The sequence below is a fragment of the Anabrus simplex genome, chromosome X (assembly GCF_040414725.1).
Source record: "Anabrus simplex isolate iqAnaSimp1 chromosome X, ASM4041472v1, whole genome shotgun sequence".
NCBI lineage: Eukaryota > Metazoa > Arthropoda > Insecta > Orthoptera > Tettigoniidae > Anabrus > Anabrus simplex.
In genome coordinates this window covers 174761327-174779745 of record NC_090279.1, presented here as the reverse complement: position 1 = coordinate 174779745, position 18419 = coordinate 174761327, and the positions used below count along the sequence as shown (strand labels likewise).

The 18419-nt window shown below is 41.0% G+C and overlaps 1 long non-coding RNA gene across 1 annotated transcript in view; it reads right to left on the bottom strand.

The window, feature by feature from the left end:
• The window catches only part of LOC136886034 (uncharacterized), a 31263-nt gene extending 13536 nt beyond the window's left edge, over positions 1-17727 (bottom strand). The window contains exons 1-2 of the long non-coding RNA XR_010861677.2: positions 17672-17727; positions 4401-4433 (exon numbers count right to left, since the gene is read on the bottom strand). This is a non-coding gene — a long non-coding RNA (uncharacterized lncRNA). The remainder of the gene's footprint in view (positions 1-4400; positions 4434-17671) is intronic.
• Positions 17728-18419: the final 692 nt, after the last annotated feature.

Here is an 18419-nt window from a genome sequence, read left to right as displayed (position 1 = left end):
TGGGGTCATCAGATTCTCCGGTACCAAGTTTCAAATATCTGAGATTTCTGCAAGTGCCTCATTAATTCACGTCTATTTTCATTTTTATACCTTTACATATATATAGATCGCTGCAGACCGACTTGCTTTTATATATATATATATATATATATATAGACTAGGTCGTGTTCTATAGGCGGTTCTTTGAGTGTTTCATATTTTTTAGTACAGTAAGCCCCGTTTATTCATTGTTGGTGTTATAAAAGACCCGTTTTTCCCCTGTAGAGTGAAACGTTAAGTGAATTTTCCAACAAATGCTCTTCTAATAAGCTATTATTGTCCTTGCAACTATCTACCATAGTTTAGTATATTACAGTTCATACACAGAACAAATATGAGGTACTGTTCTTGACTAGCTTCCTAATTATATAGTTTTTAATTTTTTTACAACCATTTCCTGAGAAAAGACCCAAAGTGGACATCGCCCCCATTTCTCCAGGGCTCTTCATATAGTTTCACGGTTATATTGATCTGGAAAAGTGTTCTACTTTTAGAATAATGTTCATCCCTGCCTGAAGTACGTCTTCCTTCTGGTAGTGGTCACTGAAAATGCACCAACACTGGTGATAATTGCTATGCGTCACTCCATGTGACAGGGGAATCCTACCACCAAATGACATCTCAGTGGCTGTTCCATGAACTCGACAAAATTGGCCTGCTGAAGGAAGTAGTTATGCAACAGGATGGTGCGCCAGGACACTACTGGTTTCGTGTTCTTGACTGGTTGAACAACAATTTTCCGTTATGGATTGGACGTGGGGGGCCTCATGTATGGCCACCCAGAAGCTCGCATTTTAAAACGAGCATTAATTGGCTGTGGTCCTTTGTCTTATTCCATTTTATCATGTATATTTTTCTGGATTTTTTTTTGCCTTTCATGTTGCTTCTTGTTTCAATACATTAACCCTTGTCTAGTCGCGCGAAAATTATTACGTTACTAGTCGCGCACGGAGGTAACCTCCGGGGTGAAAATTGCGCGTCATTTTTTTCCTTTGAGATGTTGTTTTGCCATGTTCATTTGCAGTATTCTTCGGTGTAATTAAAAGAAACCCTTTTAAGTACTTGTAGGTTATTTTTTACACAGTTTGTTTGATCTAAAAGCAGAATACTGTAGACCTTATCTATGTCGAATGACCATATGATATTAAATTCGTGAAACTCACCATTACCTACGACGACCACTTCATATGAAATATGAAATAATATTTTTCTAAAATAAGTTTAGAAGAACATAACAACAAGGTCATCGAACTCTAAAATAAATAAAAAATATGCACAAAAATAGAAGGTAATTTACTTAATCGCTCACCTAGGAAACGTCCAGGCGATGTCACTCGTCAAAACAATGATCCCACACTCGCACACAGGATGCACGATTGCGCCGAAATGCTGACAGGACGAGTCCAAATAAACAAGGAGAAAGGTGTAGGGATGGGGAGACCCACAGTTCAATTGGAGGTTCAGTACCGTATAAAATGTAATCGGCCCGGAGGAAATCTCCGTGAGCGATTAATTAGGGGTTAACATTAAACATCCGATCGTGACTTCTGGCCCACCCTGCAGTATAAGCTGTATCAGGAACAAGTGAACCTGTAAATATAACGTCTGTTGTGTGTATCCATAGGGCTGGTATCCACATGGGACTGAATTAGATTTTGCTGATAATTAAATTAATTTCTGATAAAATTAAAATGCAAGGCGACTATAACTAGAAGAGGAAACTGCAGCGTTGAAATTAGAAAGCAATTAGTAATAAAATGGATGGGAAACGGGTGAGTTGCCTAAGATAAGCAAATGAAACTGTAATAGTTGCTGACAATGCAAACGCAATGCATAGAGTATTGGATGAAATCATATCTAAGTGGAACCTGAAAGTAATCACTAAAGGAATGGTTATATGTATCTCAAGTAAAAACCGGCAATGCGAAAAATAAACAGTTTAGCCAAATTTAATACGTCTGAGGCACCTTAACAAGTGACAATGGAAGTACCCGTGGTGTGAGAGATAGAAAGCCTTCAGAAACAAGGAAACATGTACAAAGCGGCAAATACCTAAACATTGAAACAAGTAGACTTTTGGAGTGTACTTCCGTGTGGGTGTTAAAGCTGAACATCTGGGAAACAAGGAAGACAGCGATTGGAAGCAACAGAGATGCGGATGTAGAGCAAAATGTTCGGAGCAATTTGGACACAGATCAAAAGCTTCTCCAAGAAATAGATGAATAAAAGTGAATCTGCTTTAAGAGTATGGCTCTGAGGAACAATGGCTTTATTTTCTTTATTTTCTCTAAAAGAGACATATCTTATCGCAAGTACAAGAAAACGAACAGTAACTATGCCTTTAAGGAATGTGCTGCGGAATTTGTTAAAATTATTTCAGGTACCCCTTTTGTGGGTCTAAATTACACATCTTAAAGTCTTATAGGAAGACCGAGTAGATACTACATTGACCAGGAGCACTTATTAGAAAACGTACCATTTCCCGCTACAAAAGAATCACCACCACACGTCTAAATATCCTCCGTCTTCTGCCTCAGTGAGCAGAGCAAACAACTCCTGACGTCACGTGTCTGCTTTCCGTCCTGGAGGGAGAGGAAGATCCGCCTCTGTGGGTTGTGGCAGCGGTGGATGTTGGACTAACCCGTGTTTCTCAGTGAATGTGGCGAGGTGTTACACGCAGGTACATTGCGTAGTCTCCATGCAGACATGTTATTGTAACTGGACGCAGAATAACTGCACATGGACGGTGCAAATTCGATATACACTGACTGACAGAGCAAATGCAACACCAAGAAGGAGTGGTCAGAACTTTATGCCAATTGTAGGGTAGACTGACGTCACTGAGGTATGCTCATGATGTGAAATGCGCCGCTGTGCTGCGCACGTAGCGAACGATAAATGGGACACGGCGTTGGCGAATGGCCCACTTCGTACCGTGATTTCTCAGCCGACAGTCATTGTAGAACGTGTTGTCGTGTGCCACAGGACACGTGTATAGCTAAGAATGCCAGGCCGCCGTCAACGGAGGCATTTCCAGCAGACAGACGACTTTACGAGGGGTATGGTGATCGGGCTGAGAAGGGCAGGTTGGTCGCTTCGTCAAATCGCAGCCGATACCAATAGGGATGTGTCCACGGTGCAGCGCCTGTGGCGAAGATGGTTGGCGCAGGGACATGTGGCACGTGCGAGGGGTCCAGGCGCAGCCCGAGTGACGTCAGCACGCGAGGATCGGCGCATCCGCCGCCAAGCGGTGGCAGCCCCGCACGCCACGTCAACCGCCATTCTTCAGCATGTGCAAGACACCCTGGCTGTTCCAATATCGACCAGAACAATTTCCCGTCGATTGGTTGAAGGAGGCTTGCACTCCCGGCGTCCGCTCAGAAGACTACCATTGACTCCACAGCATAGACGTGCACGCCTGGCATGGTGCCGGGCTAGAGCGACTTGGATGAGGGAATGGCGGAACGTCGTGTTCTCCGATGAGTCACGCTTCTGTTCTGTCAGTGATAGTCACCGCAGACGAGTGTGGCGTCGGCGTGGAGAAAGGTCAAATCCGGCAGTAACTGTGGAGCGCCCTACCGCTAGACAACGCGGCATCATGGTTTGGGGCGCTATTGCGTATGATTCCACGTCACCTCTAGTGCGTATTCAAGGCACGTTAAATGCCAACCGCTACGTGCAGCATGTGCTGCGGCCGGTGGCACTCCCGTACCTACAGGGGCTGCCCAATGCTCTGTTTCAGCAGGATAATGCCCGCCCACACACTGCTCGCATCTCCCAACAGGCTCTACGAGGTGTACAGATGCTTCCGTGGCCACCGTACTCTCCGGATCTCTCACCAATCGAACACGTGTGGGATCTCATTGGACGCCGTTTGCAAACTCTGCCCCAGCCTCGTACGGACGACCAACTGTGGCAAATGGTTGACAGAGAATGGAGAACCATCCCTCAGGACACCATCCGCACTCTTATTGACTCTGTACCTCGACGTGTTTCTGCGTGCATCGCCGCTCGCGGTGGTCCTACATCCTACTGAGTCGATGCCGTGCGCATTGTGTAACCTGCATATCGGTTTGAAATAAACATCAATTATTCGTCCGTGCCGTCTCTGTTTTTTCCCCAACTTTCATCCCTTTCGAACCACTCCTCCTTGGTGTTGCATTGTCACTGTCAGTCAGTGTATTTAAACACGTAGAGGCTTCTTTCTTGAAAAGGGGAACATTACGTTTCTGGATATAGTGCATATTTAATAAAGTATATACACTGTATATGAATTTCGTTCCTTGTGCTTTATATACTAACTTTTGAAAATTGCAATGTATAATTAATTATTTCAGTTGTAATTGTTGAACTGTACTTACTGGCTTTGCATAACTCTGGTGCGTGGCGATTGCCTGGAATAATGAAACAAAGAAATACATATAATATTTTTGCACTGACAAGATACTACAAACTTCTCTTTCAAACCAAAAAATAAAGAGAGGACTTGACTGGACGAACAGACGATTAAGAGAGAATCTGATCAAAAGAGCAACTGGAACTGATGTGGTCGGAAACAAAGCAGGTGGAGAAAAACGGAAATGTGTTGGACAGTGCTACTCTCCTTCACTTAACTTACTCTGTATGTACACTGCCTGACAAAAAAGTGAAGCACCCAGAAGGAGTTGTTGAAAGTGAATGAAACTACACATGCTGAAAGACCATGTGCCTTTATTGAACTGATTACAAATGGGAAGAAAGAGACAAGGCCGTTGACAGTTACAGGTGGAATGTTGGCGCCAGGTCAGTAGGGTGTTGCACCCCACCTGGCTACAATGCATGCCCTTGTGCGGTTCGGAATGATGTCAAACAGCATGTCGAGAGTTCATGCAGCCATCCCTCCAGCTCCTGCAGGTTGTTACTAGTAGAAAGTCCCCTTCCAATGTCACCCCACACGTGTTCAATAACGGATAGGTCCGGGGAACTTGTTGGTCATGGGTTAAGCTCAACATTCTCTTGGCAGTCCCTAGACACACGTACTGTGTGTGCACGTGTATTATCTTTTGTGGAACACTGTCCCAGGGTGCTGTGACATAACGGATAGCACGTGCGGACGCAGAAAGTCTGTGACGTATCGCTGTGCCGTCAAAGTCTGCCGAGGCACTATTAAAGATGACTTGAACGTATTTTCTATGGCTCCCCACACCATGATGCCAGAGATTACGCTTGTGTATCTTTCAACAATAATGGCAAGATAAGCCCTCAGAGCTCGACGCCTCCAAACCTGCACACAACGGTCATCGGAAATTATGCAGACGTGGGATTCATCACTCAACATGATGCAACACCAGTCGTCCTCTGTCCAAGCCTCCCGTTGAAGGCACCTCTTCAAAGGCAGGCATTGGTATTCCGGTGTCAATGGCAACCACCACCTCAAGCTCTAGGATCCCAAGACGGCGGACGCGAGTCGTAGAGACACTGTGCGGGAAATCATAGGATGATTTAGAGTCTCCAGTACATGTTCGCGGATTCCGTGTGCCGAAGTTAGAGGATCCCGCAATGCTTGGCGCACCATATGACGGTCCTACCTCTAGGTGATGGTTCTTGGTTGACCAGAACCTGCGCAACGTGATAGGATGCCCTCATGTACTCACTGAGTCCATCATTAAGCCACTGTGACATCTGAATGCCTCACATGTCTGGCAATTGTAAGATACGACCAACCAGCCTCTTGCAGTCCCAAAATGCGGCGTCTATCAAATGCTGTCAGTTGGAGGATAAGCTGTCTAACGCGTCTGCGAGGCATCGCGGGTGCTTTGTACTGTACGTAGTCCTCTCTGGACGTCTTGCTTAACTGTCTGACTCATAGCAGTTGACTGGTAACAACTTATAAACAACAGGATGGTGCCATTACGAATGCACCCTGGTGGGCGTTCTGCCATGTAAATCTAGTAATTTACGCACACATCAATGGTATGTGTACCTAAATGGTATAATAACGAACCACTCCTTCTGCGTGCTTAATTTTTTGTCAGGCATTGTGTATATACATGCTGTAAACTATTTTGAGGATCTCCGCTGTGACAGGGAAATCACTAGCAATTATGAGTTTGCATTTCAAAATATTTTGTTACAACAATGCCTCACGAACAGTTGAATTATCCTAGCATTATTTTGTTAAGAAGGAATTTACGAAGAATGTTCTTTACTTTTACAAGTTGACGTCAGTTGCAGCTGTGTAGCTAAACTGTACACTGAACTGTGCACCTATAAATTGTTCAGGATTATTGAATAGCCCACCACGCGTGAGATTCTGTCTGTAAAAGTTTTGGAGTGCAAGAAACATTTCGACTGCAGACGTCTCTGTCGGCTTTGTGCAGTGAAAGGGGTTAACGCAGTCAGTGAAGTTACAGTGTGAAAATGGGTAAGGGAGTTCAAAAGTGGTCGTTACAGTGTTCTTGACGAAGGTTAATCATCTGAGAAGACAGAACATTTGCTGACTGAAATAGGCACGAAAATTCATGAAGACAGAAGATTCTCGATAACCACTCTCTCATAGGATTTTCCTCACGTGTCTTGGTCTCCGCCGTGCGATTCAGAACAAACGATGAGGCATGCTGACAAACGGAATTCTGCACCTTCACGATAATGCAACGCCTCACACTGTCGTCCAGACTCGGGAAATGGTTGACTCTTTCAGGAAGTAAGTTGTGATTTACCTACCGTATAGCCCTGAACTTGCACCGAGCAATTTTTACTTTCTTGGCAGCTGAAACGGTTTCTTGGCGGCAAGTCTTTCAGCGATGATGAAGAAGGGAAAACGGCCGTGAATTCTTGGCTGTCAGAACAGGCGTCAGACTTCTTTGAAGAGGGATTACAAATTTAGCTTGACTGTACGACAAGTGCCTATATACACAAGGCAACTACGTAGAAAAATAGAAAAATGTATGTAAAAGCCTAAAATAAATGTGAGTTTAAAATAAAATGTTGGTTATTTCATTTTAAAAAGTGGCCTTCAATTAAAAACAGCCTTCGCATATTTTCCAGACCGACTTAGTAAGCGTAACATTAGTTTTCCATCTGCGACATAAAGCATTGTTTAACGTCAAAAACTTCATAATGGTCCGTATTGAAAAAAGATTTACATTCAAAAACAGAGGTAAGGTTATCCACCTGTTCAATACTACTTACAATGTGTTATCAATAAAATATCACATTTTATTATTCCATGGAAAGGTTATCCACCTGTTCAATACTACTTACAATGTGTTATCATTAAAATGTTGTAAGTAGTATTGAACAGGTGGATAACCTTACCTCTGTTTTTGAATATAAAGCATTGTAACATATAACAATATAACATACCAGTAAACGTACACACTATTAAATAAACAATGGCAAGTTTCATACTACTAGAATATCATCAGATTCTTACAAATCAGTTTAAATCATGCGTATACATATTGAAACAGAAGAGTGTCCTGTACAGCTCATTGGCAGTTTCTGCATCTTTCCATTCCATTTCAGATTTGCATACTCAAGCTGACACGTACATTAGTATTAAGATATGATATATTCAAGAAAGAAGAGTCTGCCTGAGATAAAGTGATAAGAACTTGCGATTATTTAAGGGAAAATGTTAGAAACAATATGCAAATTTCCCTTGATTTTTGGTTTTAGTAGAATGTGTCTGGAGTGGTTCTTTTTGTGCGAAATCAGTGTGAAATGTTGTGGTACCGATAGTTTGAGAGAGTGATCAGAATGTTTAGGGTGAACGAAGAGAAATATGAAGGGTTGAGAAAGGAATTATGCTAGCCCATAAGCCAAGGAATTACGACAGGTGACGTGAAAAAAACGGCGAGAATGTGGAGCACACAATTTTACTGCTATGCGATACGGAAAAGTGAATTAGAATATGATAATGCCCAAGATAATTTACTTAATGAATGAGTAAATGATGGATCAGTGAATGATATTCCTTGGGGCGTCTACGAGAGAAACAAATTGATAGTATGATAAGAAGTTTCTCTTGGGGAGGCAATTGGTATTCGTAGTTCCGACGGGCTGAACCTATGGCTGTCGAGGAATAGACAGGAGCTGTTAATTGATAGACGAATAAGAACCTTTTCTTGTTCCGTTCCCTCGCACGGAGGAGACTCCCAAGACACGTGAGTCATAGCCTTGCCTAAACAGACTTCACACTGGGTTTGTTTTAAGAGTTCGCCTACGAGCATGTGATTTAAAATCAAAATATGGTAGTCATAAAAAGATGATAATTAAGATATTTCCATGTGTGTATCTCTCAGTCAGAAGGAGACCGGCTTGAACACCGTGGGAAGCCGGCCTGCGCAAGCTTGTGTTAAGCTTGATTAAACTCTCCACCGGGCCAGAGGAAGCGTGTGTCTAGGATTTTCTTCCAGCAGTGTCCTTTTGTACAAATGATTTGTTCAGTACATTATTTCTTTGAGTTCAAACAGAACTCCTGGTATCAGGGTATACGATGAGTCCGGAGAATTTTGCTCATTGTGCATTTGATATAAATATTGTGTGTGTACTCATGTAACGTAAAGATCCGGTTGTACATGCTAAGAATAGAATGTATAACGTAGGGGACATCTGCTAAATGATATGATGGAGCCGATACTTCATGCCAAATGTAGTCTGCGATGAGCTGAGATCATTAAACCCCCTTCAGGCGAGTCAATTTATTTCGCGTAATACCTTTTTTCTGGTGTGGAGATTTCATAATGATAGCGATGTTTATCTTTATGTCGCAATTCAGAAATTAATTTACATTCCTGACCCCATTACCCGATTCTTGTCATTCCTAGTCGTGCTAAGCAGTATCCAGTAACTAGGTGAGTCCAAAATTCCTACTTTCACATTAGACAAAACTCAATCTTAAAGATTTAACTTATTTATTTTTCGATCGTTTCACACTCCCGCCATCTCCCACAATTGTGCTCGAGCAATACCGAGGCTCGTCAAGAAAGTAGGAGGAGGATGATCCAAAGCCCGTGTTGGCGGTTCTGGCCGCTCTTCGATACAGTCTCTTCCGTAGTTTTTCCTCAGGTTACACAGGCATATTATTATGCCTGGGTCTCCTAGTGAAACCCAGTGAAGGCTATGTGCAACATTGCTTAAGTTGCGTAAACCTGTTAATGATTGAGAGTTGGTGATATTTTTAATAAGTAATAACAAATAATAATTGCAGTACTCTTTAACTGTCACCTTATTGAATTATAGAAATGTGTTTGTACTTATGTCAACCGTCACCTTCAGCAACTGCGTCCAGACTGCAATTGCAGTTGTGAGAGTCTGAAAAGATTTAAAGTAAGACCAGCAATATTTACCAACCAGCTCAATTTGTTCACGTACCGCGCCGTTTGATCACCGAGGAATTGTGATTCTTTCGTTTTCCGTTGTGAACATTCAGTGGACTTGCCTCTTGATCATAGCCAGTGCGTTCTTACCTCTCAGTCGTCATTGCTTATCTCAGCAATGTCTTTGTTCTATTTTATGAAGTGAAATAATTTTCTCGTTCCCCAGTAGACATTAGTTTTGTTTTAGTGAAAATGTTAGCAATAACAAATTCGGGCATACTAGTCAGTGAAGTGTGTAGTTTTCTTCTCTTTTTCTTTTCAGAGAACTGTCTGCTATCCTTCTCGGTCACAGACTGTTTGTGACCGAAGCTCTCTCGATACAGCAGGTGCCTTCTCCACGAATCGTAGCCAAGAGCAACGTTCGATATTAGAGAATGTTAGAATCATCATCATCATCACCACCACCACCACCACCACCACCACCACCACCATTCTTCTTCTTCTTCTTATCATTATTATTGTGTGTCTATAATGATTGGAATTTTTAAATTCGATTTTTTCTTATTGTATCGTTGTTGATTATAAGGAGAGTCTGGTTTCTCTCCATATTCCCCGGCTCCTTGGGGATAATTAAACGCAACTTGCTGCTGGATACGGCTTCGTTATCTACGCTCTCTGCCTTTTAAGTAGCATATTACATTCAAAAGGTATATCTACTTTCATTTCTTGGGAATGTTTCTGGCCTCTCCTCTTCACTCAAAGTCTTCCTGCTGGTGGTTTTGTTTCTGTGATGTTATTAGCCTGCATCTTGGAATTCTCAAATAGCACCACCGAACGCTATGTCGGTACAGAGAATCCACAAAACCGGCGGAGTTGCCAAATTTAGGATTACTAGGCACCACGAGAAGTATGAGAGTTTGCCATTACTTTCCTCACTTAATCAGAAAGTTCTACAGCACGAGTGTGTAGTCCAACTCAAGACAACCCCTACTTCAAACACGTTCATACTATCAGAGTCATAATTATGACGTTAATAAAATTCACGATTGTGGGAGATAAATAATTTTCTAAGCATCGACAGATGGCACTTCAGTGGTACTTGTGTCTGGACACTCAAATTCTTCCGGCATGAGACTGTACTCGTTAACTAGCCGTAATATGATTATCAAATTGGTCGAATAGCTTACATTGTCTACCCCTGTATTAGTGCATATGAATACATACGTACATACATACATTATCATTAAAGACTGTTCTGTCTTTCAGCGTCCAGTCTGCAAGCCTCTGTGAATTTACTAAACGTCGCCACAATCCTCGATTTGCAACTAGTGTTGTGGCCTCATTTAGTTCTATACCTCTTATCTTTAAATCGTTAGAAACTGTGTCTAACCATCGTCGTCTTTGTCTCCCTCTACTTCTAATACCCTCCATAACAGAGTCCATTATTCTCCTACGTAACCTATCCTCCTCCATACGCCTCACATGACCCCACCACCGAAGCCGATTTATGCGTACAGCTTCATCCATCGAATTCATTCCTAAATTAGCCTTTATCTCCTCATTCCTAGTATCCTCCTGCCAATTGTTCCCACCTGTTTGTACCAGCAATCATTCTTGCTACTTTCATGACTGTTACTTCTAACTTATGAATAAGATATCCTGAGTCCACCCAGCTTTCGCTTCCGTAAAGCAAAGTTGGTCTGAAAGCGTCTGCTTTGTAAAGATAGTTTCGTCTGAGAGCTGACTTCCTTCTTATAGAATACCGGTACTGTTGATCGCAACTGCGAGCTCACTGCGTTAGATTTACTACACCTTGATTCAATATCACTTAATAAATTGAACCCTTGAACTTACCATTCCATCGTTGGTCGGCCACAGCTGCTGCAATAGAGCAATATCGAACTCTTATATCTTGGGATCGTAGCGAGTATATTTCGATCACGATCTTGACCAAACGATGGGGTTCAGAAGAAAGCCTAACTACTTGAAATGAGGAGCAAATATGTGCTTACTAACTTCTATTGAATTGTCAAAATGAAAAAAAAAAAAAATGAAAAAAAAAAGTTATAAAATCATTCATCAGAAAAGAAAATTTTAATTATTTAACATTTAAATGCAGTCACATTGCATTGCGTGAGTGTGATCCCTTTTATATTTATGAAAGAACTTTCTTCGGAGGAAAGTAGAAAATATCACAAATTAGTGGACAGCGAAAACTAGAAAAACGAAAATAAAACCTGAAAATCGGGCACCTTTTTGATCCAAGCGATAACTGAGAATTAATCCACACGATCCGTGGAAAATCTGACCTTCAACAAGTAGAATTTCAGATTTACATTTAATTAAGGTTATCCACCAGTCAAATATCCTGTCGGATATGGGAACACCGGCCGAATGGACCCTTAATCGAACCAAATTGACTATCAGTTGCTTTGGATAGGTAGCGAAATACTACTGGAAAGCATGGTGTTCACTACCAGTTAACAGCAGTGTAGTCATAATTAAAAATAAAATTCCACCATATATTGTGATCTCGTGACACCCTTAAGTTACGGAATAATCCCGATGCTGAAACATACATCACCCAAACAGCTGTTCAGAAGGAACCAAGAACAACTCGATCCGAGAGGATCTTACGTTACGTCGTTCTGAAGGAACAAAACTGCGAAATGCATGAAACACTTATTCATCATGCATTTAGAAAAAATGCTAAACACTGAAGTTAAAGAAACAAGTGATAACTCACTTGAAAAATATTCTTACAAAATCAGCTTTCAGGTTATGAACGGTTATGTTGAGTTTAATAAACTTACAAGTCCACATGATAAAATAAAAGACGAAAATACCAAAACAATCTATGGAATTCTCTCCATTTTACAAATTATGACTACCCTTACAAGTCCGCCTGCTTATGTTTGTCCCAATAAACTAACTACAAGATATTGACAGATCAAAGTCATACCTATTATAAAATGAAAGAACGAAAATTGAAAATAAAATATATTCATATGTGGCGAATCGAAACCGCATTCTTAACTCAAGTCGCACAGAAATAAGCTAAGTGTCCACAAGCACACTATCAAAGCAATCGGACGTCTGAACGACAAAATAATTAAGTCCGGAAATAAATGAAAAATACTAAAGTTGAATGAACTCAAACGCGCGTAGCAAACATCAGTAATAATCAATCACCGTTAGCTCAGTATCCAATGCTGGACAACCCTCATGTTATGCCTCTGGTAGTTCCATAATCTTAGGTAAACACCTTCCAGCTGGTAAGGATTGCGCCGAAACATGGCCTCAATATTACCTTGCTAACACTCTTCGCACTACATACACTACTGCAGACATTACCATCGTTCAAGTCACTTCCAAAAAACACCTAACCTAAGACTTGACTATATACAGACGACACCCTAATCCTGTCGTCGCCGGGCTGAGTGGCTCAGATGGTTAAGGCGCTGGCCTTCTAACCCCAACTTGGCAGGTTCGATCCTGGCTCAGTCCGGTGGTATGTGAAGGTGCTCAAATACGACAGCCTCGTGTCGGTAGAATTACTGGCACGTAAAAGAACTCCTGCGGGACTAAATTCCGGCACCTCGGCGTCTCCGAAGACCGTAAAAGTAGTTAGTGGGACGTAAAGCAAATGACATTAATTATTATTAATCCTGTCGTCGAGCCTACAGTGTCTACACAGCCTAACAATAACATCTATATACACACACAGCATCCTAAACCTATCGTTGAGCGTAAATGGGGATGTCTACTCATCAGTATACTCCTATGATACGCGTAACGTCCTAAATCTATTGTCGAGCGGAAACTGGGATGTCTACTCATCCTCTAAAATGTCAGGCGAAATCGTAACTTCAAACATAATTACTGTTATTTAGCTTGAAACCTTGACGAAACTATAGCACACAATGAAACGAACAGAATGAACGCAAGTCTGGAAATGTAACTAAGACCCTATCTCGTCAATAAAATGTAAAATGAAAATTAATAACACGTCGCTACTCAATCCACTACTCAAACACGATCTCGCCGCACGCAGTGAAGTTTGGAAGAATAATAATAAATTTCAGCACACGTCTAACATTACGTGAATATCACCAAAAACAGTGATCATCACCATCACAAAATCCACACTGTGATTCTAGGGTGAGGACCAAAAATCGCCTATCATCTCACTGTTCCAAACATTCATATCCACGAAATATCCAGTGAAGCGAAATTCAATGAATCTACACAGCCAAACTATCACTTTGATAACGTCCAATATCTCATCCCACAATGTTTCCGATTTAATGATAATCTCGTCTCATAATAAAAAAATACACCAACCGTATTTTCAGAATGCCCTTCTATTCTTGAGGTCGCGTACTATAACATTCACTATGCTGACGTTACATATATCGTCATTGGACTTAACTGCCAAGAGCTACAATCTTCTACAGAAATTGTTTTTCATGGGGAGTTCTTGACTTGAAATCATAATGTGCGTCAAAAAGCACTCACTTCAACTTTGACCACCATTCAACCGATCAACTGTTCCGGATTGATATCGGAATCTCAATACAACCTGCCACAGAAATATCACATTTAATACACAGCCTGTCTCAAAAATTCTTCGCCATCGGCAAATATAGCCTGTCTCAAAAATTCATCTTCATCGCCTATCATCACGGCGGCATTACTCATGGAATACAGGCTTCCTATGGCTTCAACATCTACACAACTATTATCTCAACATATTATTCCGACACAATCCATTTCTTTCAGTTTCAAAACCTTTCAAACCTCGATACTCCCATGACGAACAATTTTATAAGAATCTTTTCATTCATTTCATTACAACTTTTCTCGGACCTCAAGGACAAAATAACATGCCGTGATTTCCCATATCACAAGATACACGGTGCTACAAAAATTAACTTCCCACGAATAATTATAACTTTTTCAGACTTCACTGGATTTCGACACGAACGCAAATCTTACTCAACATTACTGTTAAATACATGTTTAACATAGAAAATTTGCCCTGCTGTAAATATTATTATTATTATTATTATTTCGACTAAATTTTCTGAACTTATAGGATATTCGAAATTATCATGTTCGCTGCGACTATATTATCGTTATCACCTTCCTAACTTTACTCAGTTTGAACACTATCTCAAATAATTTTAACACATTATTTAAATTTCGCATTTTACAGTTTCTCAACGTGATTTTTACTGCCCTGAAGAGTTCCACACGACGACCATTATTAAATACTAATTCGACACACGCAATGGAATTTTTTTGGGACAAACAAATTCTATCTACAACATTAATACAAAATATAGACAGACCTGTAAGTAGTCATCTTGGAGATTCCGGCTACATTTAACCAGCTGACCTCGGATTTAGCCACTCGTGGCTGCAGAATACATCATCTTCTTATAGATTACTTAAAATACACAGATTTTACACTCGCTATTGATTAACAACACAAAATGACGCGCTTTCCTCGCTTTACTCATACAACGAACTTCCCTCTCTGCTGTCGACTACGACTGTCTCCCAGGACTCTGTCCCCGTTCACCCTAATAATAACAGGTGTTCCAAAAAAACGAAATCAGACATTCTCTGACTAGCCTCCAAACCCCCCTTTGACAATATCAAACACACACAATGTAATAAGATGAAATCAGATATGTATTTTAAGCAGATATCTATGCCTTCATAGTTTTCGTCGGCGGAAGCTCAGAAAAACTTCTATCACCTTCAGTTAAATACTCTACATAAACCATTCCCATGAATAGACAATATAAGTTAATTTTAAGACACTTTCTTGTAGACGAGCGACGTAGGTTCCTCCGTCCAGACCTTAAGACAGAATGTATGTAAATGTAGGTGGAGGGGATTTCTTTTATACCCTCTGAGAGGACGCTACCCTCACCATGAAGCTTGGTGTTGCAATCTCCTTATACCACATCCGCTGGGCCAATTTTCTTGAAATTTATTACACAAATTCAGACAGAATTATAATTCACTATGGTGTTAATTTTATATTTTTCCCATGCTTGCGACGGGCGTAATAAATTTATTTCTAACATGTAACTTTGCGGGCTTTCTTCAGAGATGACCTCGGCACGTGTCGCAAATCCGCGAGTAGGGACGCCAACTTTCCTCCAGGCTTAATTGCATTTATATTCACCCTGTGGATTCTGCCTCTATGTAATGTTTATTAATGATTTCGATCCTTTATTCCTGGATTAACCATGTTGCCAAAATCTCTCGTTATGAAGGATTTTCCAAAATTTCTAAATTAGTCAGTACTCGATATAAACGAAAGTGTCCCGGCAATTCATGAGAGGGTGGCTCGCTCGTCACGGTGAGTGCTGTTCCCATGCAAAGCGAGACTCTTGAGATAAAACATGGCTACTCTCAAAAAAGTTATTTGTAGCTGAAAAAAATATCTGCAATTATTTTTCATCGTAGAATTATGGGTTCAATATTACCATCCTGGGAGAACACGAAACCTAAATACTTGAAGTTATCGGCCCGTTCTAGCTTTATATCACCAATATGACGTTACATTCTATTGAATTTCTTACCTACTGACATCAATTTAGTCTTCGAAATGTAATGTTCATACCATACTCACTGCACCTATTTTCAAGTTCCAAGATATTAGACTGCAGGCTTTCGGCACAATCTGCCATTAAGACCAAGTCGTCAGCATAGGCCAGACTGCTTACTATATTTCTGCCTAACTGAATACCTCCCTGCCATTTTGTACCTTTCAGGAGATGATCCATGTAAACTACGAACAGCAAAGGTGAAAGAACACAGCCTTGTCATACCCCTGTACCAGGAACTCATTCTACCATCAATTCTCACTGAAGCCCAATTGACAACATAAATGCCTTTGATTGATTTTAATAATCTACCTTTAATTCCATAGCCCCCCCCCCCCGTATCCCGAACATCTTTTCCCTCGGTACCCTGTCATTTGTTTTCTCTAGATCTACGAAACATAAACACAACTGCCTATTCCTCACATAGCATTTTTCAATAAGCTGGCGCGTGCTGAAAATCTGATCCTGACAGCCTCTCTGTGGTCTAAACCACACTGGTTTTCATCCAACTTCCTCTCAACTACTGATCGCACCCTCCCTTTCGGGATACAAGTGAATACTTTGCCTGGTATATAAATGAATGAGATACCTCGATAGTTGTTGCAATCCTTCCTGTTCCCTTGTTTATAGATAGGTGCAATTACTGCTTTTGTCCAATCTGAAGGTACCTTACCAACACTCCATGCTAATCTTACTACTCTATGAAGCCATTTCATCCCTGCCTCCCAACTATACTTCACCATTTCAGGTCTAATTTCATCTATTCCTTCTGCTTTATGACAATGGAGTTTATTTACCACCCTTTCCACTTCCTAAAGCGTAATTTGACCAAAATCATTTTCCTCCTCCCCATGAGCTCGGCTGTTCGCAACACCACCAGGAATATTTCCTTTTACGTTGAGAAGATGTTCAAAATATTCCCTCCACCTGTCCAGTGATTCCGTGGGATCTATAATGAGTTCACCTGAATTACTCAAAACACTGCTCATTTCCTTTTTCCCTCCCTTTCTAAGATTCTTTATTACTGTCCAGAAAGGCTTCCCTGCTGCTTGACCTAGCCTTTCCAGGTTATTACAAAAATCTTCCCACGACTTCTTTTTGGATTCAACAATTATTTGTTTCGTTCCGTTTCTTTCATTTACGTACACATCCCTGTCTGCCTAGGCCCTTGTTTGGAGTAATTTCTGATAAGCCTTCTTTTTAGGTTTACAAGCTTCTCTCACTTCATTATTCCACCAAAATATTCGCCTTTTCCCATCTTTACACGCAGTTGTTCCTAGGCATTCCATTGCTGTTTTTATTACAGCATCCCTATATGCTGCCCATTCTCTTTCTGTATCCTGAACCAGCTTGCTGTCTACTGTTCGAAACTTCTCACTAATCATATCCATGTACTTCTAATTTCCTCGTACTGGAGATTTTCTACCCTTATTCGTTTGCAGACAGATTTCACTTCCTCTACCCTCGGCCTAGAGATACTTAGTTCACTACAGATCAGATAGTGGTCTCTATCATCGAAAAATCCCCGGAAGACTCGTACATTCCTAACAGATTTCCTGAATTAGAAGTCGGTTAAGATATAGTATATTATGGATCTGGTACTCCTAGCCTCCCATGAATACAGAAGAAAATAATGAAAATTGGCCCGAAAATTGAAAAATCTCACAAGTATTTGAAAGCGAAGAATCAGGTTAAAAAGCTTACCATCACGAGTAGTAAGACGCAGAAGACAATGATATTCTTCATATTGGAGAAGGGCGTATTCTGACAATGTTCGGTACTTGCGTTGATGAATATATACCCGAAGGTGTATTGCAACGTGATATGTGTTATCGAGTACTTACAATATTATCTGTCAATGTTCTCTCGGAAAACCATAAAAGTATATAGTGGGGTGTACAAGAAGTACCATATATTTCAAATGTGTCACTGAGGTTGAATGATAAAGGAGTGTACATGGTAATAAGGTGCTGGTTTTTACTGCCTAGTGTTTATTTTTACTGTTTTACGAGACACAGGAAAGTACAGTCATAAATTACATAAACATGACGTTCAATATTTTATTTCATGTTGTGACGTAAATGTCCTCTTCCCGTAATCAAAAAGTTGCGATAAAGACACTTGACGTACTGGCCCTGTTCCCGTAATTTCACTTGCGAGGCGGGAATGCGTTGTGTGAGCCTACCGTGTGATTCCTTCTCTCAATACATAATATGTGGATTCCTATCTTCTCTGAATTTAGTGTTTGCCGTTATAATAATGATGAAATTAAATTCCGCGTGGCCTTCGGAGAGAACTGGTGCAGGCCTTTTGATTTGACACTCGTAGGCAACTTGCGAGTCGTGATGAGGATGAAATGATGTTGAAGACGACACATACACCCAATCCCCGTGCCACGGCAATTAACCAATTTTGGTTAAAATTTGCGACCCTATGGCCAAATGCCAGCACA